Source organism: Pan troglodytes, chromosome 19 (genome assembly GCF_028858775.2).
Source record: "Pan troglodytes isolate AG18354 chromosome 19, NHGRI_mPanTro3-v2.0_pri, whole genome shotgun sequence".
Lineage (NCBI taxonomy): Eukaryota > Metazoa > Chordata > Mammalia > Primates > Hominidae > Pan > Pan troglodytes.
Genome location: NC_072417.2, coordinates 24,716,977 through 24,730,600, shown reverse-complemented (window position 1 = coordinate 24,730,600; position 13,624 = coordinate 24,716,977). Strand labels below are relative to the sequence as shown.

The following is a 13,624-nucleotide window of genomic DNA, read 5'->3' as shown; positions in this document are numbered from 1 at the left end:
GAGCCAGGTGTACAGGCGGAACATGAAAGTGAAGAAGGAGCGTGCCCACTGAAGCACAGCATCACAGGGAGACGTTGGAGCCTCCGGCTGACTGCGGGCCGGCCTGGCTAATGTCAGACCTCCCACAAGAGGTGGTGGAGCGGAGCGTTCTCTGTCTCCCCTGGAGAGAGGGAGATTCCCTTTCCCGGCCTGCTAAGTAACGGGTGCCTTCCCAGGCACTGGGGCCACCGCTAGACCAAGGCCTGCTAAGTAACCAGGGCCTTCCCAGGCACTGGCATTACCGCTAGGCCAAGGAGCCCTCCAGCGGCCCTTCTCTGGGCGTGAATGAGGGCTCACACTCTTGTCTCCTGGTCACCTCTCACTGTGGCCCTTCAGCTCCTAACTCTGTGTGGCCTGGTTTCCCCCAGGGTAATCATAATGGAACAGAGATCATTATGGTAATAGAACAAAGAGTAATGCTACAAACTAATGATTAATAATAGTCAGATATAATCCTATCCGTTTCCTATCTCTAGTAAAACTTTTCTTATTCTAATAATTTTCTTTACTATACTGGAACAGCTTGTGCCTTCAGGCTCTTGCCTGGGCACCTGGGTGGCTTGCGGCCCACAAGATAAGATATATTGCGTTGAACTATAGTTTATGTTGATTGCTGAATGATTTAGGGCGGGGGGGTGGGCACCCTCTGAAATTCTGCCCTGGAGGAGAGGCCTCACCCTAACCCTGGCCGTGGCTAATAATAAGGCCCACCTCTTAGGGCCGTGGAGTGAAATAAGTTTTCCAGGTAATGCGCAGTAGAGCCCTCAGCCCTCCGCTGAAGTTGCGTTAGGAAGGAGGAAGGGAGAGGTAAATGCTGAGCCCGCAGGCGGCAGTCTGTGCCTCGGAGAGAAACTTTATCCCAACCTTGCTGGGGGCCTTGACGCCCACCTTGCCCCAAGAGCACCCCGGCAGTCACCCCTGCCCTCTGGGGTCCTGCCACCCCGAGCCCGACCTTCCCCCTTTTCCCCCGCGCCGGGCCAATAGCCTCCTAACTGCGTCGTGCTCATCACGGTCTGCCGTGCTCATCACCTTTGCGTCGTTTCTTCGCTCCACAAACGTTTGCTGAGCGCCTTCCACACGCCAGGCGCCAGACTCGCGCGGGGAAACAGGGATAAGCACTGAGGAGGGGTCCCAGCCCTCAGCGATGGGATTTCAGAGCGGGAGATAAAGGGTTGCCCAGAAGGGTGGTGAGTGGAATAGCTGATATAAACAACGGGGGCGCGATGAAATACACAGGAGGGCTGCTAGTCACATACGGGGCGGGTGCCGAGGGCCCTTGACTAAGGGAGGCTTCCTGGACGCGTGACACCCAAGCGGAGTCCTGACGACCTGCGTCAGAAGTAGCCAGGCGAGGAGGAGGGGAAGGGAATCCACGTCCCGAGCAGGGAGGCAGCTTTCCCTACACAGCACAGGACACGGTCCGCGCACAGAAGCCGCAGGAGACGCAGGCACAGGGGCTGGGGAGAATCCTTGCTGGGCCCTCGCCGCCTCCCTCTGCTGGGTGTCTGGTGCCAGCCTCCTGCCTGGCCGAGGAACTCCAGCCCCTGCTCCCGGAAGCCCCTCCAGGCCTTCGGCTTCCCTGACTGGGCATGGGCCCCTCGTCCCCTCGGGTACGGGGCCGGTCTCCCCGCCCGCGGGCGGCGAAGTAAAGGCCCAGCGCAGCCCGCGCTCCTGCCCTGGGGCCTCGTCTTTCTCCAGGAAAACGTGGACCGCTCTCCGCCGACAGGTCTCTTCCACAGACCCCTGTCGCCTTCGCCCCCAGTCTCTTCCGGTTCTGTCTTTTCGCTGGCTCGATACGAACAAGGAAGTCGCCCCCAGCGGAGCCCCGGCTCCCCCAGGCAGAGGCGGCCCCGGGGGCGGAGTCAACGGCGGAGGCCACGCCCTCCGTGAAAGGGCGGGGCATGCAAATTCGAAATGAAAGCCCGGGAACGCCGGAAGAAGCACGGGTGTAAGATTTCCCTTTTCAAAGGCGGAGAATAAGAAATCAGCCCGAGAGTGTAAGGGCGTCAATAGCGCTGTGGACGAGACAGAGGGAATGGGGCAAGGAGCGAGGCTGGGGCTCTCACCGCGACTTGAATGTGGATGAGAGTGGGACGGTGACGGCGGGCGCGAAGGCGACCGCATCGCTTCTCGGCCTTTTGGCTAAGATCAAGTGTAGTATCTGTTCTTATCAGTTTAATATCTGATACGTCCTCTATCCGAGGACAATATATTAAATGGATTTTTGGAGCAGGGAGATGGAATAGGAGCTTGCTCCGTCCACTCCACGCATCGACCTGGTATTGCAGTACCTCCAGGAACGGTGCACCCCCTCCGGGGATACAACGTGTTTCCTAAAAGCAGAGAGAGGTAAGAGACAGTAGCAGCTGCGGGGCGGCTTGCACGCCGAGTGCCTGTGACGCGCCGGCTTGACTTAACCGCTTCCCTGAAGTACCAGTGAGGGAGGTTCCTGATCTGCAGGCGGTGGGCGGTAGACGGTAGGCTTATGCGGCACGCTTCCGTTTCCACCGTGACTACTGCGCTTTGGGAAGGCCACGACCTCCTCCTTTGGGGAGGTCCTTAGGATCTCAGCTTGGCAGTCGAGTGGGTGGCGACCTTTTAAAGGAATGGGATCCACCCGGAATTGAACTTCTTTCTCCTCTCTCTCTCTCTCTCTCTCTCTCTCTCTCTCTCTCTCTTTCTCTCTCTCTCTCTCTCTTTCTCTCTCTCTCTCTGTCTCTTTCTCTCTCTCTTCACCCCCCCCCCCGCCTCTCCTCCGTTCTCTCTTTTGGTTTCCCCCACCCCCTCCCAAGTTCTGGGGTACATGTGCAGGACGTGCAGGTTTGGAACATAGATACACGTGTGCCACGGTGCTTTGCTGCACCTATCCACCAGTCGTCTAGGTTTGAAGCCCCGCACGCGTTGGCCATTTGTCCTAATGCTCTCTCTCCCCTTGCCCCCCACGCCCCGTCAGGGCCCGGCGTGTGATGTTCCCCTCCCTGTGTCCCATGTGTTCTCACTGTTCAACTCCCACTTAGGAGCGAGAACATGCGGTGTTTGGTTTTCGCTTCCTGTGTCAGTTTGCTGAGAATGAGGCCTTCCAGCTTCATCCACGTTCCCGCAGAGGACATGAACTCATCCTTTTTTATGGCTGCGTAGTAATTCCATGGTGTATACGTGCCACACTTTCTTTATCCAGCCTATCATTCATGGGCATTCGAGTTGGTTCCAAGTCTTTGCTATTGTAAATAGTGCTGCAGTAAACATACGTGTCCACGTGTCTTCCTAGTAGGAACTTCTTCCTCTTCAGCCCGCTGGGTAGCTGGCACTTTAAGGCAGGTGCCAACGCACCGGCAGCAAGCTTCCTTTTTTGCCCGGGAAAAACTGAGGTGCAGGTAGTATAAGCCATTTATCACGGAACGCACAGGAGCAGAGCTCGAGTCCAAGCATCGTGGCTCCACCCATCATGCTTGATGCATCTTTAGGCTCCGCTCTAGGTATGCGTATCCTTTACGGGATCAGCCACCGGCAGTTGCCTTGCGACCACGATGACAAACCTCTGCCGGCTCTTTTGGGTCTCATCCCTGTATCTATTATACGTTGCATCCCAACATAAAGATCGGAATGTTCCTTTCGCTGACCCAGTCTCTCACCCTTTCCAAACTCCAGAAACCTTGTCTGTCCTCGGAAGAACTCCCCCTGCTTCTTTCTCTAAAGGCTGTCTTCAGGCCGGGCACAGTGGGGGGATCGCTTGAGCCCAGAAGGCCGCAGTGAGGTGAGATCGCGCCATTGCACTGCAGCCCCGGCGGCAGAGCCGGAGCCCCGTCTCGAAAGAAACAAACAAAAACCAACCGACCAACCAACAAACAAACACAGACAAAGAAAGAAAGAGCCCAGGCAACCTAGTGAAAACCTGTTCGGGCTGGGGCGTATCTGTACCCCAGCTGTTCCAGAGGCTGAGGCCAGGAGGATGGGTGGACGCTGGGAGGTGGATGCTGCAGTGAGCGGTGATCGCACCACTGCACTCCAGCCTGGGTGACAGAGCCAGACCCCGTCCCAAATAAATAAACATGAAAATAGAGGAACCAGTTTGTAGAAAGCGGGAGAGGGTCCCATTGAACTTCAAGCCTTCGAGCAACAGCTGTGGCTGGACAGGTTGGACCAGCAGGCTGGAGCAGTCGCCATCTTGGCAGGGATCATTGACCCTGATCTATCGCCGGGAGGAGGAAGAGCTGATCTTACGCAGGGAGGGCAGGTGGACTATGCGTGGACTCTGGTGATCTGTTTGGGTGCCAGGTGTTACTCCCAGGGCCACCCGTAACTGTGAATGTGCAGGAACCCTGACTTGAGAAGGGCCTGGCCACGGGGGGCTTAGGCCCCTGGGGAATGAGAGTTTGGTTCCCGGTACCCAGGGAAACCACCAGCATCGGCAGAGGTGATAGCTGGGGAGGAGCGGGGATTTGGACGAGAGACACAGGATGAGTACCGGGGGCAGCCCCGTGATCAACAACTGCTGCAACAGGGGCCGTTTGTTCGACTCGCTAGTCTTCTGTGGCTCTATGCGGTACTCAAGAGCAGAAGACAGAAGATACAAAAACCACAAAAGGTAGCCGGGCGTGGTGCTGCCCGTCAATAATCCCAGCTACTCGGGAGGCTGAGACAGGAGAATCGCTTGAACCCGGGAGGCGGAAGTTTCAGCGAGCCGAGATCACGCCATTGCAGTCCAACCTGAGCGTCCGAGCGAGACTCTATCTCAGAAAATAAAGACAGAATGAAAGAGCCCGGCGCGGTGGCTTACGCCTGTAATCCCAGCGCTTTGGGAGGCCGAGGCGGGCGGATCGCCTGAGGTCAGGAGCTGGAGACCAGCCTGGCCGACATGGCGAAACCCCCTAAAAATACAAAAATGAGCCGGGCGTGGTGGCCTACGCCTGTAATCCCAGCTACCCAGGAGGCTGAGGCAGGAGAATCGCTGGAACCCGGGAGGTAGAGGCTGCAGTGAGCCGAGATCGCGCCACTGCACTCCAGCCTGGGCGACAGAGCAAGAGTTTGTCTGCCAAAAAAAAAAAAAAAAAAAAGCCAGGGTGAGCGGTGGCTCAAGCCTGTAATCGCAAGCAACACTTTGGGAGGCGGCAGCTGGGCGGATCACCGGAGGTCGGGAGTTGGAGACCAGCCTGACCAACATGGAGAAACCCCATGTGTACTAAAAATACAAACTTAGCCGGGCGTGGTGGCACATGCCTGTAGTCCCAGCTGCTCGGGAGGCTGAGGCAGGGGAATCGCTTGAACCCGGGAGGCGGAGGTTGCAGAGAGCCTAGATCGCGCCATTGGACTCCAGGCTGGGTAACAAGAGCGGAACCTCCGTCTGAAAAAAAAAAAAAAAAATTGGGAGAATTTTGCTCCCACTGCCGTCAAAATCCCATGTGTATTTCACACTTACAGCACAGCTCCATTAGAACTGACCACATTTCCAGGGCTCCCTAGATACCTGTGGCTAGCGGCTGCCATACTACACCGTGCTGGGCTGTAGAATGGGGATGACAAGACAGGGCGGCGGAGATTGGGTTGGCGTGAAGCGAGGGAAACACTCGGCCGCAGGACAAAACTAAAACAGCAAGGGGGCACCGAAAGACTCAGTAGTCCACATGAATATCTTGATTATGTTGTAGCCGAGATAATGTAGGGTCCACCCCTACCGGGTCTGTGGGTTTTCTCTTCGTGTGTGTGCGCGCGGAGACGAGAGATCGAAGAGATAAAGACAGAAGACAAAGAGATAGGAAGAAAGACAGCTGGGCCCGGGGGACCACTGCCACCAAAGCGCGGAGACAGACAGGTAGTGGCCCCGAATGCCTGGAGGCGCTGCTATTTATTGTAGTCAAGGCAAGGGGGCAGGGTAAGGAGTGCCAGTCATCTCCAGTGATCGATAGGTCACGCGAGTCACGTGTCCACTGGACAGGGGGCCTTTCCCTTTGTGGTAGCCGAGGTGGAGAGGGAGGACAGCAAACGTCAGCGTTTCTTCTATGCACTTATCAGAAAGATCGAAGACTGTGGTACTCCTACTAATTGTGCTACTGCTGTCTTCTAAGAACTTAAAAGGAGGAGCCAGGTGTACAGGCGGAACATGAAAGTGAAGAAGGAGCGTGCCCACTGAAGCACAGCATCACAGGGAGACGTTGGAGCCTCCGGCTGACTGCGGGCCGGCCTGGCTAATGTCAGACCTCCCACAAGAGGTGGTGGAGCGGAGCGTTCTCTGTCTCCCCTGGAGAGAGGGAGATTCCCTTTCCCGGCCTGCTAAGTAACGGGTGCCTTCCCAGGCACTGGGGCCACCGCTAGACCAAGGCCTGCTAAGTAACCAGGGCCTTCCCAGGCACTGGCATTACCGCTAGGCCAAGGAGCCCTCCAGCGGCCCTTCTCTGGGCGTGAATGAGGGCTCACACTCTTGTCTCCTGGTCACCTCTCACTGTGGCCCTTCAGCTCCTAACTCTGTGTGGCCTGGTTTCCCCCAGGGTAATCATAATGGAACAGAGATCATTATGGTAATAGAACAAAGAGTAATGCTACAAACTAATGATTAATAATAGTCAGATATAATCCTATCCGTTTCCTATCTCTAGTAAAACTTTTCTTATTCTAATAATTTTCTTTACTATACTGGAACAGCTTGTGCCTTCAGGCTCTTGCCTGGGCACCTGGGTGGCTTGCGGCCCACAAGATAAGATATATTGCGTTGAACTATAGTTTATGTTGATTGCTGAATGATTTAGGGCGGGGGGGTGGGCACCCTCTGAAATTCTGCCCTGGAGGAGAGGCCTCACCCTAACCCTGGCCGTGGCTAATAATAAGGCCCACCTCTTAGGGCCGTGGAGTGAAATAAGTTTTCCAGGTAATGCGCAGTAGAGCCCTCAGCCCTCCGCTGAAGTTGCGTTAGGAAGGAGGAAGGGAGAGGTAAATGCTGAGCCCGCAGGCGGCAGTCTGTGCCTCGGAGAGAAACTTTATCCCAACCTTGCTGGGGGCCTTGACGCCCACCTTGCCCCAAGAGCACCCCGGCAGTCACCCCTGCCCTCTGGGGTCCTGCCACCCCGAGCCCGACCTTCCCCCTTTTCCCCCGCGCCGGGCCAATAGCCTCCTAACTGCGTCGTGCTCATCACGGTCTGCCGTGCTCATCACCTTTGCGTCGTTTCTTCGCTCCACAAACGTTTGCTGAGCGCCTTCCACACGCCAGGCGCCAGACTCGCGCGGGGAAACAGGGATAAGCACTGAGGAGGGGTCCCAGCCCTCAGCGATGGGATTTCAGAGCGGGAGATAAAGGGTTGCCCAGAAGGGTGGTGAGTGGAATAGCTGATATAAACAACGGGGGCGCGATGAAATACACAGGAGGGCTGCTAGTCACATACGGGGCGGGTGCCGAGGGCCCTTGACTAAGGGAGGCTTCCTGGACGCGTGACACCCAAGCGGAGTCCTGACGACCTGCGTCAGAAGTAGCCAGGCGAGGAGGAGGGGAAGGGAATCCACGTCCCGAGCAGGGAGGCAGCTTTCCCTACACAGCACAGGACACGGTCCGCGCACAGAAGCCGCAGGAGACGCAGGCACAGGGGCTGGGGAGAATCCTTGCTGGGCCCTCGCCGCCTCCCTCTGCTGGGTGTCTGGTGCCAGCCTCCTGCCTGGCCGAGGAACTCCAGCCCCTGCTCCCGGAAGCCCCTCCAGGCCTTCGGCTTCCCTGACTGGGCATGGGCCCCTCGTCCCCTCGGGTACGGGGCCGGTCTCCCCGCCCGCGGGCGGCGAAGTAAAGGCCCAGCGCAGCCCGCGCTCCTGCCCTGGGGCCTCGTCTTTCTCCAGGAAAACGTGGACCGCTCTCCGCCGACAGGTCTCTTCCACAGACCCCTGTCGCCTTCGCCCCCAGTCTCTTCCGGTTCTGTCTTTTCGCTGGCTCGATACGAACAAGGAAGTCGCCCCCAGCGGAGCCCCGGCTCCCCCAGGCAGAGGCGGCCCCGGGGGCGGAGTCAACGGCGGAGGCCACGCCCTCCGTGAAAGGGCGGGGCATGCAAATTCGAAATGAAAGCCCGGGAACGCCGGAAGAAGCACGGGTGTAAGATTTCCCTTTTCAAAGGCGGAGAATAAGAAATCAGCCCGAGAGTGTAAGGGCGTCAATAGCGCTGTGGACGAGACAGAGGGAATGGGGCAAGGAGCGAGGCTGGGGCTCTCACCGCGACTTGAATGTGGATGAGAGTGGGACGGTGACGGCGGGCGCGAAGGCGACCGCATCGCTTCTCGGCCTTTTGGCTAAGATCAAGTGTAGTATCTGTTCTTATCAGTTTAATATCTGATACGTCCTCTATCCGAGGACAATATATTAAATGGATTTTTGGAGCAGGGAGATGGAATAGGAGCTTGCTCCGTCCACTCCACGCATCGACCTGGTATTGCAGTACCTCCAGGAACGGTGCACCCCCTCCGGGGATACAACGTGTTTCCTAAAAGCAGAGAGAGGTAAGAGACAGTAGCAGCTGCGGGGCGGCTTGCACGCCGAGTGCCTGTGACGCGCCGGCTTGACTTAACCGCTTCCCTGAAGTACCAGTGAGGGAGGTTCCTGATCTGCAGGCGGTGGGCGGTAGACGGTAGGCTTATGCGGCACGCTTCCGTTTCCACCGTGACTACTGCGCTTTGGGAAGGCCACGACCTCCTCCTTTGGGGAGGTCCTTAGGATCTCAGCTTGGCAGTCGAGTGGGTGGCGACCTTTTAAAGGAATGGGATCCACCCGGAATTGAACTTCTTTCTCCTCTCTCTCTCTCTCTCTCTCTCTCTCTCTCTCTCTTTCTCTCTCTCTCTCTCTCTTTCTCTCTCTCTCTCTGTCTCTTTCTCTCTCTCTTCACCCCCCCCCCGCCTCTCCTCCGTTCTCTCTTTTGGTTTCCCCCACCCCCTCCCAAGTTCTGGGGTACATGTGCAGGACGTGCAGGTTTGGAACATAGATACACGTGTGCCACGGTGCTTTGCTGCACCTATCCACCAGTCGTCTAGGTTTGAAGCCCCGCACGCGTTGGCCATTTGTCCTAATGCTCTCTCTCCCCTTGCCCCCCACGCCCCGTCAGGGCCCGGCGTGTGATGTTCCCCTCCCTGTGTCCCATGTGTTCTCACTGTTCAACTCCCACTTAGGAGCGAGAACATGCGGTGTTTGGTTTTCGCTTCCTGTGTCAGTTTGCTGAGAATGAGGCCTTCCAGCTTCATCCACGTTCCCGCAGAGGACATGAACTCATCCTTTTTTATGGCTGCGTAGTAATTCCATGGTGTATACGTGCCACACTTTCTTTATCCAGCCTATCATTCATGGGCATTCGAGTTGGTTCCAAGTCTTTGCTATTGTAAATAGTGCTGCAGTAAACATACGTGTCCACGTGTCTTCCTAGTAGGAACTTCTTCCTCTTCAGCCCGCTGGGTAGCTGGCACTTTAAGGCAGGTGCCAACGCACCGGCAGCAAGCTTCCTTTTTTGCCCGGGAAAAACTGAGGTGCAGGTAGTATAAGCCATTTATCACGGAACGCACAGGAGCAGAGCTCGAGTCCAAGCATCGTGGCTCCACCCGTCATGCTTGATGCATCTTTAGGCTCCGCTCTAGGTATGCGTATCCTTTACGGGATCAGCCACCGGCAGTTGCCTTGCGACCACGATGACAAACCTCTGCCGGCTCTTTTGGGTCTCATCCCTGTATCTATTATACGTTGCATCCCAACATAAAGATCGGAATGTTCCTTTCGCTGACCCAGTCTCTCACCCTTTCCAAACTCCAGAAACCTTGTCTGTCCTCGGAAGAACTCCCCCTGCTTCTTTCTCTAAAGGCTGTCTTCAGGCCGGGCACAGTGGGGGGATCGCTTGAGCCCAGAAGGCCGCAGTGAGGTGAGATCGCGCCATTGCACTGCAGCCCCGGCGGCAGAGCCGGAGCCCCGTCTCGAAAGAAACAAACAAAAACCAACCGACCAACCAACAAACAAACACAGACAAAGAAAGAAAGAGCCCAGGCAACCTAGTGAAAACCTGTTCGGGCTGGGGCGTATCTGTACCCCAGCTGTTCCAGAGGCTGAGGCCAGGAGGATGGGTGGACGCTGGGAGGTGGATGCTGCAGTGAGCGGTGATCGCACCACTGCACTCCAGCCTGGGTGACAGAGCCAGACCCCGTCCCAAATAAATAAACATGAAAATAGAGGAACCAGTTTGTAGAAAGCGGGAGAGGGTCCCATTGAACTTCAAGCCTTCGAGCAACAGCTGTGGCTGGACAGGTTGGACCAGCAGGCTGGAGCAGTCGCCATCTTGGCAGGGATCATTGACCCTGATCTATCGCCGGGAGGAGGAAGAGCTGATCTTACGCAGGGAGGGCAGGTGGACTATGCGTGGACTCTGGTGATCTGTTTGGGTGCCAGGTGTTACTCCCAGGGCCACCCGTAACTGTGAATGTGCAGGAACCCTGACTTGAGAAGGGCCTGGCCACGGGGGGCTTAGGCCCCTGGGGAATGAGAGTTTGGTTCCCGGTACCCAGGGAAACCACCAGCATCGGCAGAGGTGATAGCTGGGGAGGAGCGGGGATTTGGACGAGAGACACAGGATGAGTACCGGGGGCAGCCCCGTGATCAACAACTGCTGCAACAGGGGCCGTTTGTTCGACTCGCTAGTCTTCTGTGGCTCTATGCGGTACTCAAGAGCAGAAGACAGAAGATACAAAAACCACAAAAGGTAGCCGGGCGTGGTGCTGCCCGTCAATAATCCCAGCTACTCGGGAGGCTGAGACAGGAGAATCGCTTGAACCCGGGAGGCGGAAGTTTCAGCGAGCCGAGATCACGCCATTGCAGTCCAACCTGAGCGTCCGAGCGAGACTCTATCTCAGAAAATAAAGACAGAATGAAAGAGCCCGGCGCGGTGGCTTACGCCTGTAATCCCAGCGCTTTGGGAGGCCGAGGCGGGCGGATCGCCTGAGGTCAGGAGCTGGAGACCAGCCTGGCCGACATGGCGAAACCCCCTAAAAATACAAAAATGAGCCGGGCGTGGTGGCCTACGCCTGTAATCCCAGCTACCCAGGAGGCTGAGGCAGGAGAATCGCTGGAACCCGGGAGGTAGAGGCTGCAGTGAGCCGAGATCGCGCCACTGCACTCCAGCCTGGGCGACAGAGCAAGAGTTTGTCTGCCAAAAAAAAAAAAAAAAAAAAAAAAAAAAAAGCCAGGGTGAGCGGTGGCTCAAGCCTGTAATCGCAAGCAACACTTTGGGAGGCGGCAGCTGGGCGGATCACCGGAGGTCGGGAGTTGGAGACCAGCCTGACCAACATGGAGAAACCCCATGTGTACTAAAAATACAAACTTAGCCGGGCGTGGTGGCACATGCCTGTAGTCCCAGCTGCTCGGGAGGCTGAGGCAGGGGAATCGCTTGAACCCGGGAGGCGGAGGTTGCAGAGAGCCTAGATCGCGCCATTGGACTCCAGGCTGGGTAACAAGAGCGGAACCTCCGTCTGAAAAAAAAAAAAAAAAATTGGGAGAATTTTGCTCCCACTGCCGTCAAAATCCCATGTGTATTTCACACTTACAGCACAGCTCCATTAGAACTGACCACATTTCCAGGGCTCCCTAGATACCTGTGGCTAGCGGCTGCCATACTACACCGTGCTGGGCTGTAGAATGGGGATGACAAGACAGGGCGGCGGAGATTGGGTTGGCGTGAAGCGAGGGAAACACTCGGCCGCAGGACAAAACTAAAACAGCAAGGGGGCACCGAAAGACTCAGTAGTCCACATGAATATCTTGATTATGTTGTAGCCGAGATAATGTAGGGTCCACCCCTACCGGGTCTGTGGGTTTTCTCTTCGTGTGTGTGCGCGCGGAGACGAGAGATCGAAGAGATAAAGACAGAAGACAAAGAGATAGGAAGAAAGACAGCTGGGCCCGGGGGACCACTGCCACCAAAGCGCGGAGACAGACAGGTAGTGGCCCCGAATGCCTGGAGGCGCTGCTATTTATTGTAGTCAAGGCAAGGGGGCAGGGTAAGGAGTGCCAGTCATCTCCAGTGATCGATAGGTCACGCGAGTCACGTGTCCACTGGACAGGGGGCCTTTCCCTTTGTGGTAGCCGAGGTGGAGAGGGAGGACAGCAAACGTCAGCGTTTCTTCTATGCACTTATCAGAAAGATCGAAGACTGTGGTACTCCTACTAATTGTGCTACTGCTGTCTTCTAAGAACTTAAAAGGAGGAGCCAGGTGTACAGGCGGAACATGAAAGTGAAGAAGGAGCGTGCCCACTGAAGCACAGCATCACAGGGAGACGTTGGAGCCTCCGGCTGACTGCGGGCCGGCCTGGCTAATGTCAGACCTCCCACAAGAGGTGGTGGAGCGGAGCGTTCTCTGTCTCCCCTGGAGAGAGGGAGATTCCCTTTCCCGGCCTGCTAAGTAACGGGTGCCTTCCCAGGCACTGGGGCCACCGCTAGACCAAGGCCTGCTAAGTAACCAGGGCCTTCCCAGGCACTGGCATTACCGCTAGGCCAAGGAGCCCTCCAGCGGCCCTTCTCTGGGCGTGAATGAGGGCTCACACTCTTGTCTCCTGGTCACCTCTCACTGTGGCCCTTCAGCTCCTAACTCTGTGTGGCCTGGTTTCCCCCAGGGTAATCATAATGGAACAGAGATCATTATGGTAATAGAACAAAGAGTAATGCTACAAACTAATGATTAATAATAGTCAGATATAATCCTATCCGTTTCCTATCTCTAGTAAAACTTTTCTTATTCTAATAATTTTCTTTACTATACTGGAACAGCTTGTGCCTTCAGGCTCTTGCCTGGGCACCTGGGTGGCTTGCGGCCCACAAGATAAGATATATTGCGTTGAACTATAGTTTATGTTGATTGCTGAATGATTTAGGGCGGGGGGGTGGGCACCCTCTGAAATTCTGCCCTGGAGGAGAGGCCTCACCCTAACCCTGGCCGTGGCTAATAATAAGGCCCACCTCTTAGGGCCGTGGAGTGAAATAAGTTTTCCAGGTAATGCGCAGTAGAGCCCTCAGCCCTCCGCTGAAGTTGCGTTAGGAAGGAGGAAGGGAGAGGTAAATGCTGAGCCCGCAGGCGGCAGTCTGTGCCTCGGAGAGAAACTTTATCCCAACCTTGCTGGGGGCCTTGACGCCCACCTTGCCCCAAGAGCACCCCGGCAGTCACCCCTGCCCTCTGGGGTCCTGCCACCCCGAGCCCGACCTTCCCCCTTTTCCCCCGCGCCGGGCCAATAGCCTCCTAACTGCGTCGTGCTCATCACGGTCTGCCGTGCTCATCACCTTTGCGTCGTTTCTTCGCTCCACAAACGTTTGCTGAGCGCCTTCCACACGCCAGGCGCCAGACTCGCGCGGGGAAACAGGGATAAGCACTGAGGAGGGGTCCCAGCCCTCAGCGATGGGATTTCAGAGCGGGAGATAAAGGGTTGCCCAGAAGGGTGGTGAGTGGAATAGCTGATATAAACAACGGGGGCGCGATGAAATACACAGGAGGGCTGCTAGTCACATACGGGGCGGGTGCCGAGGGCCCTTGACTAAGGGAGGCTTCCTGGACGCGTGACACCCAAGCGGAGTCCTGACGACCTGCGTCAGAAGTAGCCAGGCGA

The 13,624-nt window shown here is 56.5% G+C and overlaps 2 non-coding genes across 2 annotated transcripts; both read left to right on the top strand.

The window, feature by feature from the left end:
• The first annotated feature begins 2,161 nt into the window (after positions 1-2,161).
• On the top strand, positions 2,162-2,352 carry LOC134809000 (U2 spliceosomal RNA). Its single transcript, XR_010153425.1, has one exon. It is a non-coding gene; the product is annotated as a U2 spliceosomal RNA (small nuclear RNA).
• A 5,923-nt stretch (positions 2,353-8,275) lies between these two features.
• LOC134808999 (U2 spliceosomal RNA) lies at positions 8,276-8,466 on the top strand. The gene has a single exon (XR_010153424.1). It is a non-coding gene; the product is annotated as a U2 spliceosomal RNA (small nuclear RNA).
• The last annotated feature ends 5,158 nt before the right edge of the window (positions 8,467-13,624 follow it).